This window comes from Macaca thibetana, chromosome 5 (genome assembly GCF_024542745.1).
Source record: "Macaca thibetana thibetana isolate TM-01 chromosome 5, ASM2454274v1, whole genome shotgun sequence".
NCBI classification, from domain to species: Eukaryota; Metazoa; Chordata; class Mammalia; order Primates; family Cercopithecidae; genus Macaca; species Macaca thibetana.
Window position 1 is genome coordinate 141,223,510 of NC_065582.1, and position 14,828 is coordinate 141,238,337.

At 35.5% G+C, this 14,828-nt stretch overlaps 1 long non-coding RNA gene and 1 pseudogene across 2 annotated transcripts in view; both read left to right on the top strand.

Annotated features, from left to right (window-relative positions):
• LOC126955258 (uncharacterized) overlaps positions 1-4,394 on the top strand; it is a 40,799-nt gene extending 36,405 nt beyond the window's left edge. For both annotated transcript variants that reach the window (XR_007725858.1, XR_007725859.1), the window contains exons 3-5: positions 687-750; positions 3,552-3,742; positions 4,269-4,394. This is a non-coding gene — a long non-coding RNA (uncharacterized LOC126955258). The remainder of the gene's footprint in view (positions 1-686; positions 751-3,551; positions 3,743-4,268) is intronic.
• Positions 4,395-10,928: 6,534 nt separating this feature from the next.
• On the top strand, positions 10,929-12,741 carry LOC126954453 (52 kDa repressor of the inhibitor of the protein kinase-like; annotated as a pseudogene).
• The last annotated feature ends 2,087 nt before the right edge of the window (positions 12,742-14,828 follow it).

Genomic DNA, 14,828 nt, shown 5'->3' on the forward strand with positions numbered 1-14,828 from the left:
AGACAATTAGTGGAGAAAACTATGAAAGTGCAATCAGTCTCTGTATGCTTTTATTAATAAAGTGAAACCCAACTTTGGTAGAAAATCAAAATGTGCTTTGCTTCTTGGGATATTTTTACAGATTTAGTGAAAGTACATAGTAACATTTTGTTTTGTAAGTGAAAAGTTTTCATCTGGAATACATTAAAGAATAGTCCAGAAACTGAATCATTACCATTTACTTTTAGTAATTTACTTTGTAAATATAGAGATTCAAGGATTTCCACTAAAGAAAGAGAAAAAAAAATAGTGGAAATAATACGATCAAATTTATTTAGAAAGTAAAAGAACAGATATATGGAAAAAAAGAACTGCTATATAAATGTGAGTGAGAATATTGAAACAATACTATTATACTAAATGTGTGGTGTACCAAACCCTCTTATAAACAATGCAAAACTCAAAGAGGAATAAAATCTGATTCATTTTGTCAAAGATCAAAACTAGAGTTAAATCCATATATTTTCCACAAAACTCTATCTAACTGGGAAATATGTACATACATATGTAAGTTCTAAGATGAAAACCATACCATCTCTATTTTTGAATAGAAGAACCTAGAAACATCACTTTTATGTCTATTTTCAAAGAAGCTCAATAATGTACAGAAGAAGTATCCTTCAGCATTGCCTTTCTTCTTTTTGCAGTCTTCTGGCATCTACTGAAATCAACAAAAGCTTCAATGGCAGAAGAACATCAGCAGATAAGCAGGTGACCTGAGAGGGACTGACATGAATAGAATAAATATTGCACAATGGGAATGGGAATTGCTGTCCTGGTGACAGGCTAGACAAATTGGAGGAGGTTTTGATGCATATTAGTACAAGATAGCTTTAAGTTGTATGTTGATTTTATGTTCTCAATAAGAGAGTGAGGGAACTAGATAGACATGTAATAGATTTGATTTGGGTAGACCTTAGTTCTAAATGCAATGCCGCATCACTGTATATTTATTATCATTTTATTTCCATTCTGAATTTCTAAACATATTGAATTTTTTATTTTCCAGACCAGTGAATGGTAGGATTCACATAGAAGCAGCAAATTGAAGAAATGCAAACTTTCTTATATTTAGCTTTAGTGTGTATGATTTTGTTTCAGCCCTAGCGAAACATTTCTTAATTGTATATAGTTCAGGAAACATTCAGATTATTTGATATTCACTGAAAATACATAAATCACCATTAGTAGACAAGAAGTCTCTTGAGAGGCCGGTGAAGTCAGTTGCTAATATGTTTATGGTATTTTCTATATTGATTTTTAGGGCAGAATACAGAGCATTCCCTTTTACCACTAATATCACCGCATACCCCGTTTGTATGTCAGGTGCAAAAATATTAATCACATCAACAATATTTTTTAAATTATACATTTTAAAAAGTCAAATCCTATACTGGCTTCTGTACCTGCCCAACCTAAACTCCCAGCAGAAAGTACATTGAACATGCTTAATGTGAAAGTCCAGTCTGAATTGCTCTGAAATCTGACATTTTTTGAGCATAGGCATGATACCTCAAATGGAAAGTTTCACACTTGACCTCTTGTGATGGGCTGTAGTCAAAGTCCAGTCAAAACTTGGTTTCGTGCATAAAATTATTAAAATATTATATAAAATTTCCTTCAGATTGTATTTTTGCATTTAGACATATGTGGCATCCCCAAGAAATATAATTTTATATATATTAAAATATTCCAAAATATGAAAACAATCCAAAATCCCAATCAATCTTGTACTAAACTTTTCAGATTATAGATATTCAACTTGTAACTTAATAAATTAAGTTACATCAATAACACAGGCTAGTATGAAGTTATCAAAAATTGTAAGTATGAGATAAATTATATGTGTGGAATAATGAGAAATACCTATTACCCTTAAGCATAAACTGAATAATAAAACGTTAATATTCAAATATAGCTGCAACTATATAAAGATCTCTGTGGTATATATGAACAGGAATGAAAAGGAACTTAATAAACAAAATAAAGCTAAACCAATTAGCCAGTGTAGTGACGGGAGCCTGTAATCCCAGCTACTCGGGATGCTGAGGCAGGAGAAATGCTTGAACCCAGGAGGTGGAGGTTGCAGTGAGCAGAGATTGCACCATTGCACTCCATCCTCGGTGACAGAGTGAGACTCTGTCTCAAAATAATAATAATAAAAGCTAAACCCCAGAGTTATAGTTAACATATCAGCTTTTCATTAAATGTTTAACCCCCTTTGTGATTTTTTTAATATTCATAATAATGTCTTACACATTAAATTTCAACAATAGTAAACATTTACCCAGATATGAATGAACTAATATGTGTCTTTATATCCACAAACTTTTATGTTACATAACTTCAAAATATATTTAATTACACTTAAATTATATAAGTACAGAAAACAGTATAATTGAGTAAAATCATAATTCAATTTTGATCAAAAGAAACATAAAGGTAATATGACTGATGCAAATCTTATTCATTGACTATTCCTGTGTTTGATACAATATTCTAAAAGGGAGATTTGTTGGTGAAGTACAATCTCTTGGGTCTTTCTGAAATGAGTCAGAAGGTGGAGAGATATTTTTCTTTTGTGGCTATAATGCATAACTAAAGATTAATTTATTCATTCTTTCATTCCTTTTATTTCTCTGTCCATTAATCCATTTATTATTCAATCTTTCATTCAGTCAACAGATATGTGTGCATGAGAATTACATACAAGGGTAGGCAGATTATCATATAAACAAACATTACTGGCATTTATTTAATCTATAAAACCAGTGAGGTTCAAAAAAAAAAAACAACCCCAAAAACTACCACATAACTACATTGCATTCTAAATAACATTATATTTGAAAATATCAGGGGAACTCTTTATTTAAATGTGTCCTGAGGAAAAGCATACTTAGAAATGTAAATAAAAATTTCTTAATTTATCAACATAACATTCATATGTCATTTTTTAAAAAAATAAAAGGCATACTTGTTTTTTATTGTAAAAAGTGCCAGGAAAGGGGGCAACATACTGTAGAAATGTTTTTCCTGTAGGGGGTATATTATCACTAGCTTAGAGGTTTAACACCAACTTGCTTCTTACAGTTCTGTAGGTCAGAAGTCTCACAGGGTTCTCACTGGGCTAAAGTCAGAGTCAGAGGTTGGCATTCCTTTCTGAAGTTATCAAGTGAGACTCCATTTCCTTGATTTTTAGATTCTAGATGGGGCTACATTCACTGGCCAGTGTCCCTTTACTCTATCTTGAAAGCTAGCAATGTTGCCGCCCTCTGACCTTTTTCCCATCTCATACTTCCCTCTGACTACAGTTTGGAAAGGTTCTCTGCTTTTAATAATCCGTGTGATTAAAGGTGGCCCACATAGATAATCCAGGCTGTGATCCTTTTCTCAAGGTCAGTAAACTTAATCAGATCTTCAAGTCCTTTTTCCCACCTAAGGTAATATATTTACAGCTTCCAAGGATTAGGGTGTAGACCTCTTTGAGGGAAGGAATATTCTGCCTTCCACAGGAGACAATACTGAAGAATTGGAATGATGGCTCGTTGTTTGCAAAAATAGTAATGTTCATCTTGATTTGAAAATGTTCCTGACCACCAGAGAAGAGGCTCAAAGAGGAATAGAAGACTTCTTTTCACTCATGAAACTGGCTAATAGAGTCTACTGTATTTTAACAAACATCTGTTTTTCCATAAGCTTTCAGGTATAGTAGCCATCAATTCCTACTTGTTTATTTTCAAAATGATCCTCTATCTCATGAGTGTGGTTATGAATATGAATGAACTTTATCTGTAAAAGTTAACATTTTATTAAATTAATGTCTGTCTGAGGAAAAATCTTTCCTTCAAAATCTGGTAAAATAGAAGTTACTTCTTTATATTGAAAGATTTAATTTTAAAAAGTAATAAATATTCCTTAATTTTAAAAGGTACTGAATTCTCTGTAGGGATTGGAAAAGGCACTGACAATTATTACCCTCTACAGATCCTTTCAGAAGTGCTGTGTGTGATATATTCCCGCAGCCCCTCTTATCTGTTTCATAAGGAGTGTATGCCACAACTTTGGTTTGCCACGTTTGGATGTGCAAATTACATATTACCTCCCTTCCCAGGGATTCCATTTATACAGACTTTATAAATTCACTTATTTATTTGCCATAATATTGGACAAATTAGCAAAAAAGTATTTGGAGCGATAACACACTACAACATTTTTTTTTTTTTTCCCAGAGAGAAAAGGAAGACTCTTCTAGATTTTGTCCAAATTCAAAAGTAGAAGACGATATGACTTCATAGTCTAGGATTGGTATCAGTAAACAAATATGCTGGTATCTAAAGAGGCACAGTAAAAATAAATGGTTTAGACAACTCTTCTGAAACCAATGATGTTTCAACTAATAGTTTACCATAGATCGGTTTGTTTTTCTTCCAGGCTTCTCTCTTTTCCATTTACGGGAATTGTCATCCCGGACTCTTTGGCACTTCTTCTTTCTCCACTCCACCAATGAGGAAAAAATACTGCTGTGTTTTTGGACGGGGTTAATCGATTAAAAATCCTGAATCCTCTTCACTGTGACTAGGAACACATGAAAAAGAAAGGAAAGCAGAGACAGAGGAAGGGAGAGAGGGAATACAACCTTTCTATTTGGTTGGATTTTACATTGTCTGATTTGAGGGTATTGGAAGGAATGAGGAGAGAGAAAGTAAGCCCATTTTAGTTCTTGGAGAACCTGTGACTTTCAACCTAGTATTATGGTTAATATTAAGCGTCAACTTGACTGGGTTGAAGGATGCAAAGTATTGTTTCTGGGTGTGTACGTGAGGGTGTTGCCAAAGGAGATTTACATTTGAGTCAGGGGACTGTGAGAGGCAAACACAGCCTTAATCTGGGTGGGCACCATCGCCTCAGCTGCAGCACAGCAAAAGCAGGCAGAAGAGGGTGGAATGAGATGACTCGCTGAGTCTTGCGGCCTCCATCTTTCTCTGTGCTGAATGCTTCCTGCCCTCCAACATCAGACCCCAGATCTTTGGCCTTTGGACTTGTGGACTTACACCAGTGGCTTGACTAGGGCTATTGGTCCTTCAGCTACAGACTGAAGGCTGCACTGTCAATTTCTCTACTTTTGAGATTTTGGGGCAGGGACTGATCCTCTACTGGCTTCCTTGCTCCTCAACTTGAAGACGGCCTATTGTGGGACTTTACCTTGTGACCACGTGAGTCAGTTATTTTTAATAAACTCCCTTTCATATATACACATATCCTATGAGTTCTGTTCCGCTAGAGAACCCAGACTAAATCACCTAGCTTTTATATGTAATCACAGAATCACCGTAATTTCGCCTAATTTAGCTCTTGCTTTTGGCTACTGGCTGAGAATACCCTTAGATTTTCCATTAACCACTTTTCTCTCTAAATGTTCAACCAGGCTGCGCGCGGTGGCTCACGCCTGTAATTCCAGCACTTTGGGAGAGGGATGCGGGTGGATCACTTGAGGTCAGGAGGTCAAGACCAGCCTGGCCAACATGGCGAAACCCCGTCTCTAGTAAAAATGCAAAAGTTAGTTGGATGTGGTGGTGCATGCCTGTAATCCCAGCTACTCAGGAGGCTGAGGCAGGAGAATCAATTGAACCGCAGAGGTGGAGGCTGCAGTGAGCTGAGATCGCGCCACTGCATTCCAGCCTGGGCGAAAGAGCAAGCCTCCATCTCAAAATAAATAAATAAATAAATAAATAAATAAATAAATAAATAAGTGTTCACCCAGTTTCTCTGCTCTTCCTCCACTTACTTTAGGTGACATATGCATGCTGTTATATATCCTTCCATTTATGCAGGAAATTCTATATTGTCTCGGTATCATTACTACAGCAACTCTCTGATTTATCCTATATGATAAGCTTTCATACTTGACTGTATCAGTTCCATCATTTGCTGGTATTTACACCCTCTTGAAATAAACATGCTCCTAATTAATAAACGTTCTTGTCACTCCATTCTTCACTTTTGCCAACCAACTACTCCTCCATTTCTGCATTCACCTTTGCAGCAAAATTCTTCAAATGAATAGTCTATATTCATATTTCCAATGCTTCTCTTTTGTTTCTCATGAGTGTACTCCAATTAGGCTTTCTACTAAAGCCTACTCTACTAAAATTGGTCTTATCAATGGCTCTGATGATCTCACATTGCAAAATCAAAAGGATAGCTCTTAGTCCTCATGCTAAGAAATCTACCAGCCATGTTTAAAACTATTGATCAATCTCTCCTCTTTTTTATATTTATGTTTCCTTGACAAAAATTACAATAAAAATTATATACATTTATGTTGTCAACATCATGTTTTGATATATGTATATGTTACAGGATGACTAAATCAGGCTAACACATTTATTAACTCACATACCATATCATTGGAAGCAGAGAGTAGAAAGGTGGTTACGAGGCTATAAGGAAGGTTGTGTTGATTGGGAAGATGTTGATTAAAGAATGCAAAGTTTCAGTTAGGCAGGACAAATTGGTCCAAGAGATCTATTGTACAAATACAATATGGTGACTATAATTAGTAAGGTGTTATATACTTGAAAATTGCTGAGAGAGTAGATTTTAAGTGTTCCCACCTCTCCCTTCTCTTTAATATACTTTCTTAACTTGGCTTTCAGAATACCATGGTTTTCTTCCTACACTATCCATGGGTCTTTCCTAGTCCCTTTGATTTTTATTCTTTCTTTTCAACCTTTTTATGTTGTATAACCTTGATCCTTTTGCTTTGAATATACTCTCTTGAAGATATCATTCAGTTCTATGCTTTTAAATACAAATACCTGGTGATAATTCCAAATTTAATATCTTAGCTAGATATCTTTTCTGAATCTAGTCTCTTGCTTATCCGACTCAAATATGCCTCTTGATAGTTAATAAAAATTTGAAAGCCAACATGAATAAAGGGGAGTTCACGATGTCTTCTTAAAACTTGGAATCCCTATCCACTTTAACCATCTTAGAAATGCCACTCCAATCTTCTGGTTTCTCAGGAAAAAGAATCTAGGATTACCCTTCATTCTTCATTACCAAAACAAATAATAAACTGTGCTGGGTTTGTTAACAAACATGCATGTATCACAATTTTCTGTAAGCTGATGTTAGGTAGGTCAAATTCAAAAGCTTCTTTTAAATTGCTGCAAGAGGGCAGAAAACATGACTATTTGGTCCACCATTGTGCAAATAGTACCTGAAATGAATGCTGTGGATACAGAACCCAAAAGCAATGAAAAAAAATGGGAAATACTCTAGGGTGAGGGAGTAAAGAAAAAAAGATTAAAGTCAAACTTAAGACTTAATGATCAGTAACAGAGATCTTTTACCCATATGTATCTGTCATATTCACAAATTATCATTAAATATTTTAAAACAATTTTTATGAGTAACCATAAGTTCCTAGATATTGTGCTTGTTTTTATTAAGTCAGATTTTAAAAATATGTAATTCAATCTAACCTGTAGTAGGCCTTAACCTAGCATCTTGCACAATGCTTAGGTAGCAGAGCATGAAGAGTTATATGCACTTTTTTCTTCTTTTAGGACATTTTTAGAGTACCCCTAATGCAGTGTTAAAACTTTTTCTTAAGCTTTTTATCATGTTATTGGAAGGAAACCACCCTGGGTATTACTTTGACCACTGTTGAAGAATAATTAATCTGACACATGTTACAATTATCAGGGAGACTTTATTCAGGATTACTGCAATAAGTGTCAAGACTGTTGAAATAGGGGAGAAAGGTCAGTTCAACATGAATAAATAAAGCAAAGATAGCTAAGGATTTATAGCCAATGAGCACAAGTGGGGAGTCAGTGAATGGGAAATTACTAAGAGAAGATATCAAGGTAGGGGAATTCTTGCTAAACAGACTTAACAGGATGCTTGCTATTAACAGCCTTCTTCAATGTTCCTACAGCAACTCATAGATTGAAAATCTGTGCCCAGTTCACATTTTCTCTCCCATCCCATGTTGATTCAATCTTTAAGTGTGGTTTCTCTATCAAACCCCTGACTGAATGCAGATCAAAGATGATCAAATACCAAGAGTGGGGGATGAGGAATTTAATGAGATATTGAGTATAATCAGATATAAAGGATGGGGAATTCTTTCCAAACTGGCTTACCAGAGATTCTTGCTAAAATTGGGCTAGTGGGCCCACAGACAATGTATAATGACAAAGCCTAGTTGAAAACAGGGATCAGACTAGCCTGTCTAAATTTGGTCAAGGAGAAAGTCTTTGTCAGCACCACCATTTATCAAAGATTTTAAGGCTCTTGATGTCCTACTGCTTTGATTGTTTCATAGCATTACAATTGACCAAAATTATCCAAAGAGTGTGGGGTCAATAAAAGTTCTATACCCAAACCACTATACGATGCACTACTTCTATCTCCCAACCTGAACAAATCTCTCCAGGTAAAACATCCATCAGAGTTTCCAAACTCATTCCTTCATCTATTTATTTTGCTATCTCTAGTTGTATCCCTGAAATTCACTTTGCAGTGTTTACTCTTCGTTATCTCTTTGATGACTCTATACTTTAGTTTCTACCTTGGACTTTTCTAAGGTGCTAGATTTTGTACCCAAATGTCATATGGAAATGTATTTATGTCATGTGTTCTCAGTAGGAAGATACCTCATAAAGTCTGCCTTATTTTAGTCCCAAGGCCTCTCATGTGTCTCAGAAGAGTATCTCGACCAAACTGTTAGAGTCATATGATATTTTATTTCACTTAAATTAAAAGTGTTATTAATTATGGTAATATTTTTAAATCTTTGAATATCAATTGATTATTTTTTGTTTTATTTACTTTGTGGAAATCTTCTGTTTAATTGTTCAATATAATATGTTTATAAATTTTTTAAGTTAATTATAAAAATAGTGGGTTTTTTCGTCCCTGATAGTATGACATCATAAATTTCTCTCTTACCCTCCCAACTTATAATTCTGAAGTATTTTACCAGCAATCTCAATGCCACTCTGGTTTTTTAAAAAACTGTACTGGAAGAAGAAGCACATTTTGAATATAATAAGTCAAACCTCTTGGGCAATCTGGATTTTTTTTCTTTTTAATGGTTCATTCTTCAGTGTTCCTACAGCAACTTGTGGACAGAAAATCTGTGCCCAGCTCCCATTTTCTCTCCCCTCCCATGTTGATTCAATCTTTAAGTGTGCTTTCTCTATCAAACCCCTCATTGAATACTCAGTTCTTACAAAGTCCAAAAGTATTTTCTGAACCATAAATCATATGTTACTTCAGTTTCTTCTGGATTCTTCCTCCTACAGAATAAAATCTTCTTAATATTCTAAAATTATTTTTTTCTGGTTCTTGCAATATTATGGAATATACAATGGATCATAGTGTTACTGCTCACCAGGCTATGCCTCCCTTAGCCTATAACACACTGTTATGTAAGGACCTATATCATCTATTCCCCATAAAAAATGTAATTTTCTTGAAGGCAGGGTACTCTTGTATAACAAAATTCAGCTGAGAAGAAATAGAAAACCTAAATATTCCCACAAATATTTTTTAAATGGAATCCATATTTGAAAACCTTCAAAAGAGAAAACTTAAGACCCAGATATTTTCACTGGCAAATTCTACTGAACATTAAAAGAAGAAATAACATCAATTATATACATCCCTTCCAGAAAATAGAAAAGGAGTGTCATGGTTAATTTTATGTGTCCACTTGACTGGGCTAAGGAATGCCCAAGATAGCAGCTAGAACATTATTTCTGGTGTGTCTGTGAGGGTACATCCAGCAGAGATTAGCATTTAAATCAGTAGCTCTGTAAAGAAAATCATTCTCACCAATGTGGGTGGACATTATCCAACCCATTGTGGGCCCAAGTAGAACCAAAAGGAAAAGAATGAGCAAATTTGCTCTCTCTTCTTAAGCTGAGACATCCATCTTCTTCTTCTGCCCTTAGACATCAATGCTCCTGGTTCTCTGGCCTTCAGACTCAGATCAGGAATTGCACTCTCACCTCCCAACACCCACCCCACAGGCTTTAGGACTTGGACTGAATTATGCCACCATCTTTCACAGTTCTCTGGCTTGCAGATGGCAGATCGTGGGACTTCTCAGTCTCCATCTCATGTGATCCAATTTCTATAAAATATACACACATACATGTATCACATATATCCTCTCAGTTCTGTTTCTTTAGAGAATCCAGACTAGAGAAAGAAGGGAATATTTACTTGATACTAAAATGTGAGACAACCAGTAAAAGACCAATATTTATTTGAACATAGATGCAAAAATCTACAATGAATTATTTTCAAATTAAATATATCAACATATTAAAAGAATACAACGTCAAACATAAACTGGTGGTATTTACTCCAGAAATACAAAGTTGGGTCAACATTCAACATTCAACCTATAGCTCATCATATTAACAAAATAAAGAAGATATACAGCTGGGCGTGGTGGCTCATTCCCATAATCCCAGCACTTTGGGAGGCTGACACAGGAGGGTGACTTGAGGCCAGGAGTTAGAGACCAGCCTGCCCAGCGTGGTGAAACCTTGTCTACTAAAAATACAAAAATTATCCAGGGGTGGTGGACCCAGATATAGTCCTAGCTACTCGAGAGGCTGAGGTGGGAGAATCACTTGAACCCGGGATGTGGAGGCTGCAGTGAGCCAAGATTGTGGCACTACACAACAACCTGGGCAAGAGAGCAGGACTTCATAAAAAAAAAATATATATATATATATATATATATATATATATATATATATGTATGTATCTGTAAAATACACACACACACACACACACACATATATATATGTGTAAAAATACAACAACACATTCTGCCTTCCTGGGCCCCTATGTCTAGCATGCCGCCCTGCGAAGGCAAGGAAGAGAAGGCTGAGCACAACAGAGGGTAAGTGAGGTCTGCACTGCCACCAATTGTACTGCAGAAGAGCATATAGTCTGACCTGGCTTTTTTCAGTTTCCCACGAGATCCAGCCAGATGCCAGAAGCAGATGAACTATAAGAGAGTGGATAGAAGAGAAAATATCTGATCAACTGAAAAAACATTGTCAAGTATGTTCCAACTACTTGACTACAGATCTTATGATCTGTAGAACTAGTGCTTATAGGATAGTTATTTAAGATAATGTAATACCAATAATAGTTGATCTTAGCAGCCATTTAAACAATCTACATGATAGGGAAAATGAATAGAAGAATTGAGTGACGATGAAATCAGAACACACAAAGCAGAAAATATTTACAACACTGAAGAGGAAAATGCACACACACAAATACACACATACACACATGCACACACACATCCACACATGCACACACACACACAGAGAGAAACCAATAACAGCAATGCTCAGAACCCCAGTGCAGAGAAGGGGATGAAGAACAGGATTAGAACATTTTACTGCTAATCTTTGACAAGAAGGAAAACAAAAAAATACACAAAGTCTCTATTTGAAGTTTTGATTCTCATGAGAAAGCTAAACATAAAGTATTTATTTGAAATTTTACTACTGATAACTGTCAAGCACTGCTGGAGTGCCGGATAAATTCTGGTGAAGAGGTCCTAAGAAAGCACTCTGAGACAACAGTGGCTAACACAACACACTGTTCTGTTTGGAAACACAGTAGAATCATATGCTAGATATCTGTGAGAGCTGTATTAGGGAAGAAACTCTAAGGGAAGTGAGAATCTCACACTTCCTTGTCATTATCACTCTTTGTCAGTTTGTGTTGCTATAAAGGAATACCTGAGGCTGGGTAACTTATAAAGAAAACAGGGTTATTTGGCCTATGGTTCTGCAGGCTGTACAAGAAGCATGGCATCACCATCTGCATCTGGTGAGGGATTCCGCCTGCTTCCACTCAGGGTGGTAGGTAAAGGGGAGCTGGTGCATGCATAGATAACATGACTGGAAAAAGAGAGGGGAGGGAGATGCCAGGTTCCTTTCAACAAGCAGCTGTTGTAGAAACTAAGACAGCAAGAACTCACACATTACTGCAAGGATGGCACTACGTGCTTCATGAGGATTTACCCCATGACCCAAACATCCCCTGTTCATCCCCACCTTTAACATCAAATTTTAACATGACATTTGGAGGGTCAAATATCTAAACCACAGCCATCACTGACAATGTAGTGGACATATCAGGGGAAGAGCACCCACTTGTGTTGGTGAGGTTTGTTTACGAATCTCATAACCTGAGAGAGGAATCTGTGGGCTTCCTGCCTTATGAAGCTGAAGCAGAAATTTTGGCTGTGAAATTTCACACTACCATAACTGAGAAATGGGGACTAAATACGGAGTATTATTGTCATGGCCAAGTTTACATTGTGTGCAATGGATTCTCTTCCAAAATGAAAGTTGTTTCTCCTAGACTTTTAAAAAAATATCCCCAAGGTATCTTAGTCTGTGATTGGCAAAATCAGTGCCTATTATGAGTGTATCTGTTGCATTAGGAACAACTGCAGAAGTTTCTTTATTTTTTCCATCAATCACAACTGCTTTTAGGAGTGACAGTGTCATTTCTGCTGTTTTTCAAAACAGTGGAGAAAAGAGTAAATGACTAAAGGATATTTGATTTTTTCATTGAACAGGCAGGCATGATTCTTTTGAAATTTTAGTGGACCTCATCCTAGCACTTCTTTGGGTTTAAATGATATAAAAGATGATGCAATATTAGATGGGACAACTGAGTACCCAGCCAAGAATTTGTCCTCTGTAGTGCAGCAACAGATTTTGATTTTGTTGTTACCATTGTTGTTATTAAAAATGTCCTTTAAAAGAACCCCTTGAAGAAATCTCCAGGGTCACACCTCTGATATTATCTTTGTAGGCAGTAGTTTGACTACAGTACTATGTTCATTCAATGAAGTGATGGAAGATATTGAAGTCTATCATTATTTTTAGCTTGAGGAAGCCACAGATTTGGCAACCAAAATTGATAGTCAAATAAAACTCCCTGGGAAATTCCATAGAGCTTACCAAGGTAACATGGCATCTCAACTGACCTCTGAGAGTTTTTGTAAAGAAACCCTAAGTGTTCCAACAGTGGAGCACATTTTTCAGAAACTGAAAGATATATTCTCAGAACAGTTCCTCAAAGATATGTTCTCAGAGAAGTATCTCAAATCTATGATATGCTTATTTCTGGTGCCTTCAGTCGTAAGACAGCTTAAATTCAATACATCTGAGAAACACCATGCTGACAAGTACAGAAATCACTTACCCAGTACAGACATGCTCTCAGCTGAGCTTCCTTATTGAAGAGTCAAATGGAAACATAGAGTTAAAGATATAGGACTTCTGTCCCCTATGTATGAAGCATTCCACCTGCCTGACATCATTTTTTCCTAATGTGTATGCATTGTTAAAGAACTTGTGTATTCTTCCTGTGATGAAGATTGAGAATAAGTGCTATGAAAATCTATGAAAGTGTCTCAAAGCATACTTAAACACTTTGGTGGAAGAAAGGTTAAGTAACTCAACTTTTCTTAACAAAACTTTTGATGTAAAACACAACAGATTTAATGGGGAGTACACATATCAAACTCTATACAACAAAGAGCTTCCTGTGAATAATTCCGAAACCAGTGAAATTGTCTAAAAGACTTTTAAAATATATCTTCTTTTATATTTGATATTTGGAAGAAAAGCTGTAAGGCATATCTTTGCCTATAGGCCTTCCATTAAATTCATTACCCATTAATGATCTAAGTATTTAAAAGGCTCATATTTTAACTCTCATGTTTCAAGGCCCATTTGTTCTTCCGGAATATAGTATGGAAAGTGCTGCATTTCACTTCTGTGTGATCCCTGCTAGTGTCATTCTGGAATTGTTTAAGTTAATCCATTTTAGACATAACATTTATTTCCACTATGGATCTAGTCAGTGAGTATTGAATGATCAATTCTTTGAAGAAACAAATTTTGAGGAGTTGTGGCAAGACAAAATACATCTCATAAAATATTATAGTGAAACCCACAATTGACTTTTGACTAGTAGAAGTTTTAAATATATTGTTCATAATCTATAATAAACAGTTAAAGAAATTACCAGAGAAAGACACTTACAAAGCTCACCAAACCAGGATTTCAGTGTGGTTTTTGTCTTTATCAAATGAACTTAAGGGAACAAGTTTACAATTAAGGTTTGAATGGAAGACTCCACCATTGCTAAATTTTCAACATGTACGGGCTAAAACAGCTTATGGAGATGCAGACTCAACAAGGAATGTAAACAGCAACAAGAAGATGTGGGACAACAATGGCAGGCGCTTCCATTCAAACTTCAGTTATAAACTTGTTGTTGCTATTTACATCTTTTGTCAAGCCCATATCATAAACTTTTTAGTCAGTATATATTGAAAATATAGGTTTCAAGGTCAAGGCAGAATCAGAGGCGATGGATACAGACATCTGACATGTCCGTTTTCTTTCATTTTTTGTCATAACTATATCTACTGCCTCATCTTGATTTATAAGCCAAACCTGGAAAACCTACAAAACTAGGTGTTTTATGTTTTATCTGGAAATAAACACAGAAAATACTTTTTATTTTTGGTAAATAAATAAATAAATTTTGTACAATTTATTTTAATCTAAATAAAATGTAAATTTTGTAAAAAAATGTTTAACAAAACTGATAAAAGGTCTCTATAAAAATGAACAAACCCTAAAGCAAACATTGTATTTGATGGTGAAAGATTGAATGCTTTCTACCTAAGACTGGGAACAAGGCAA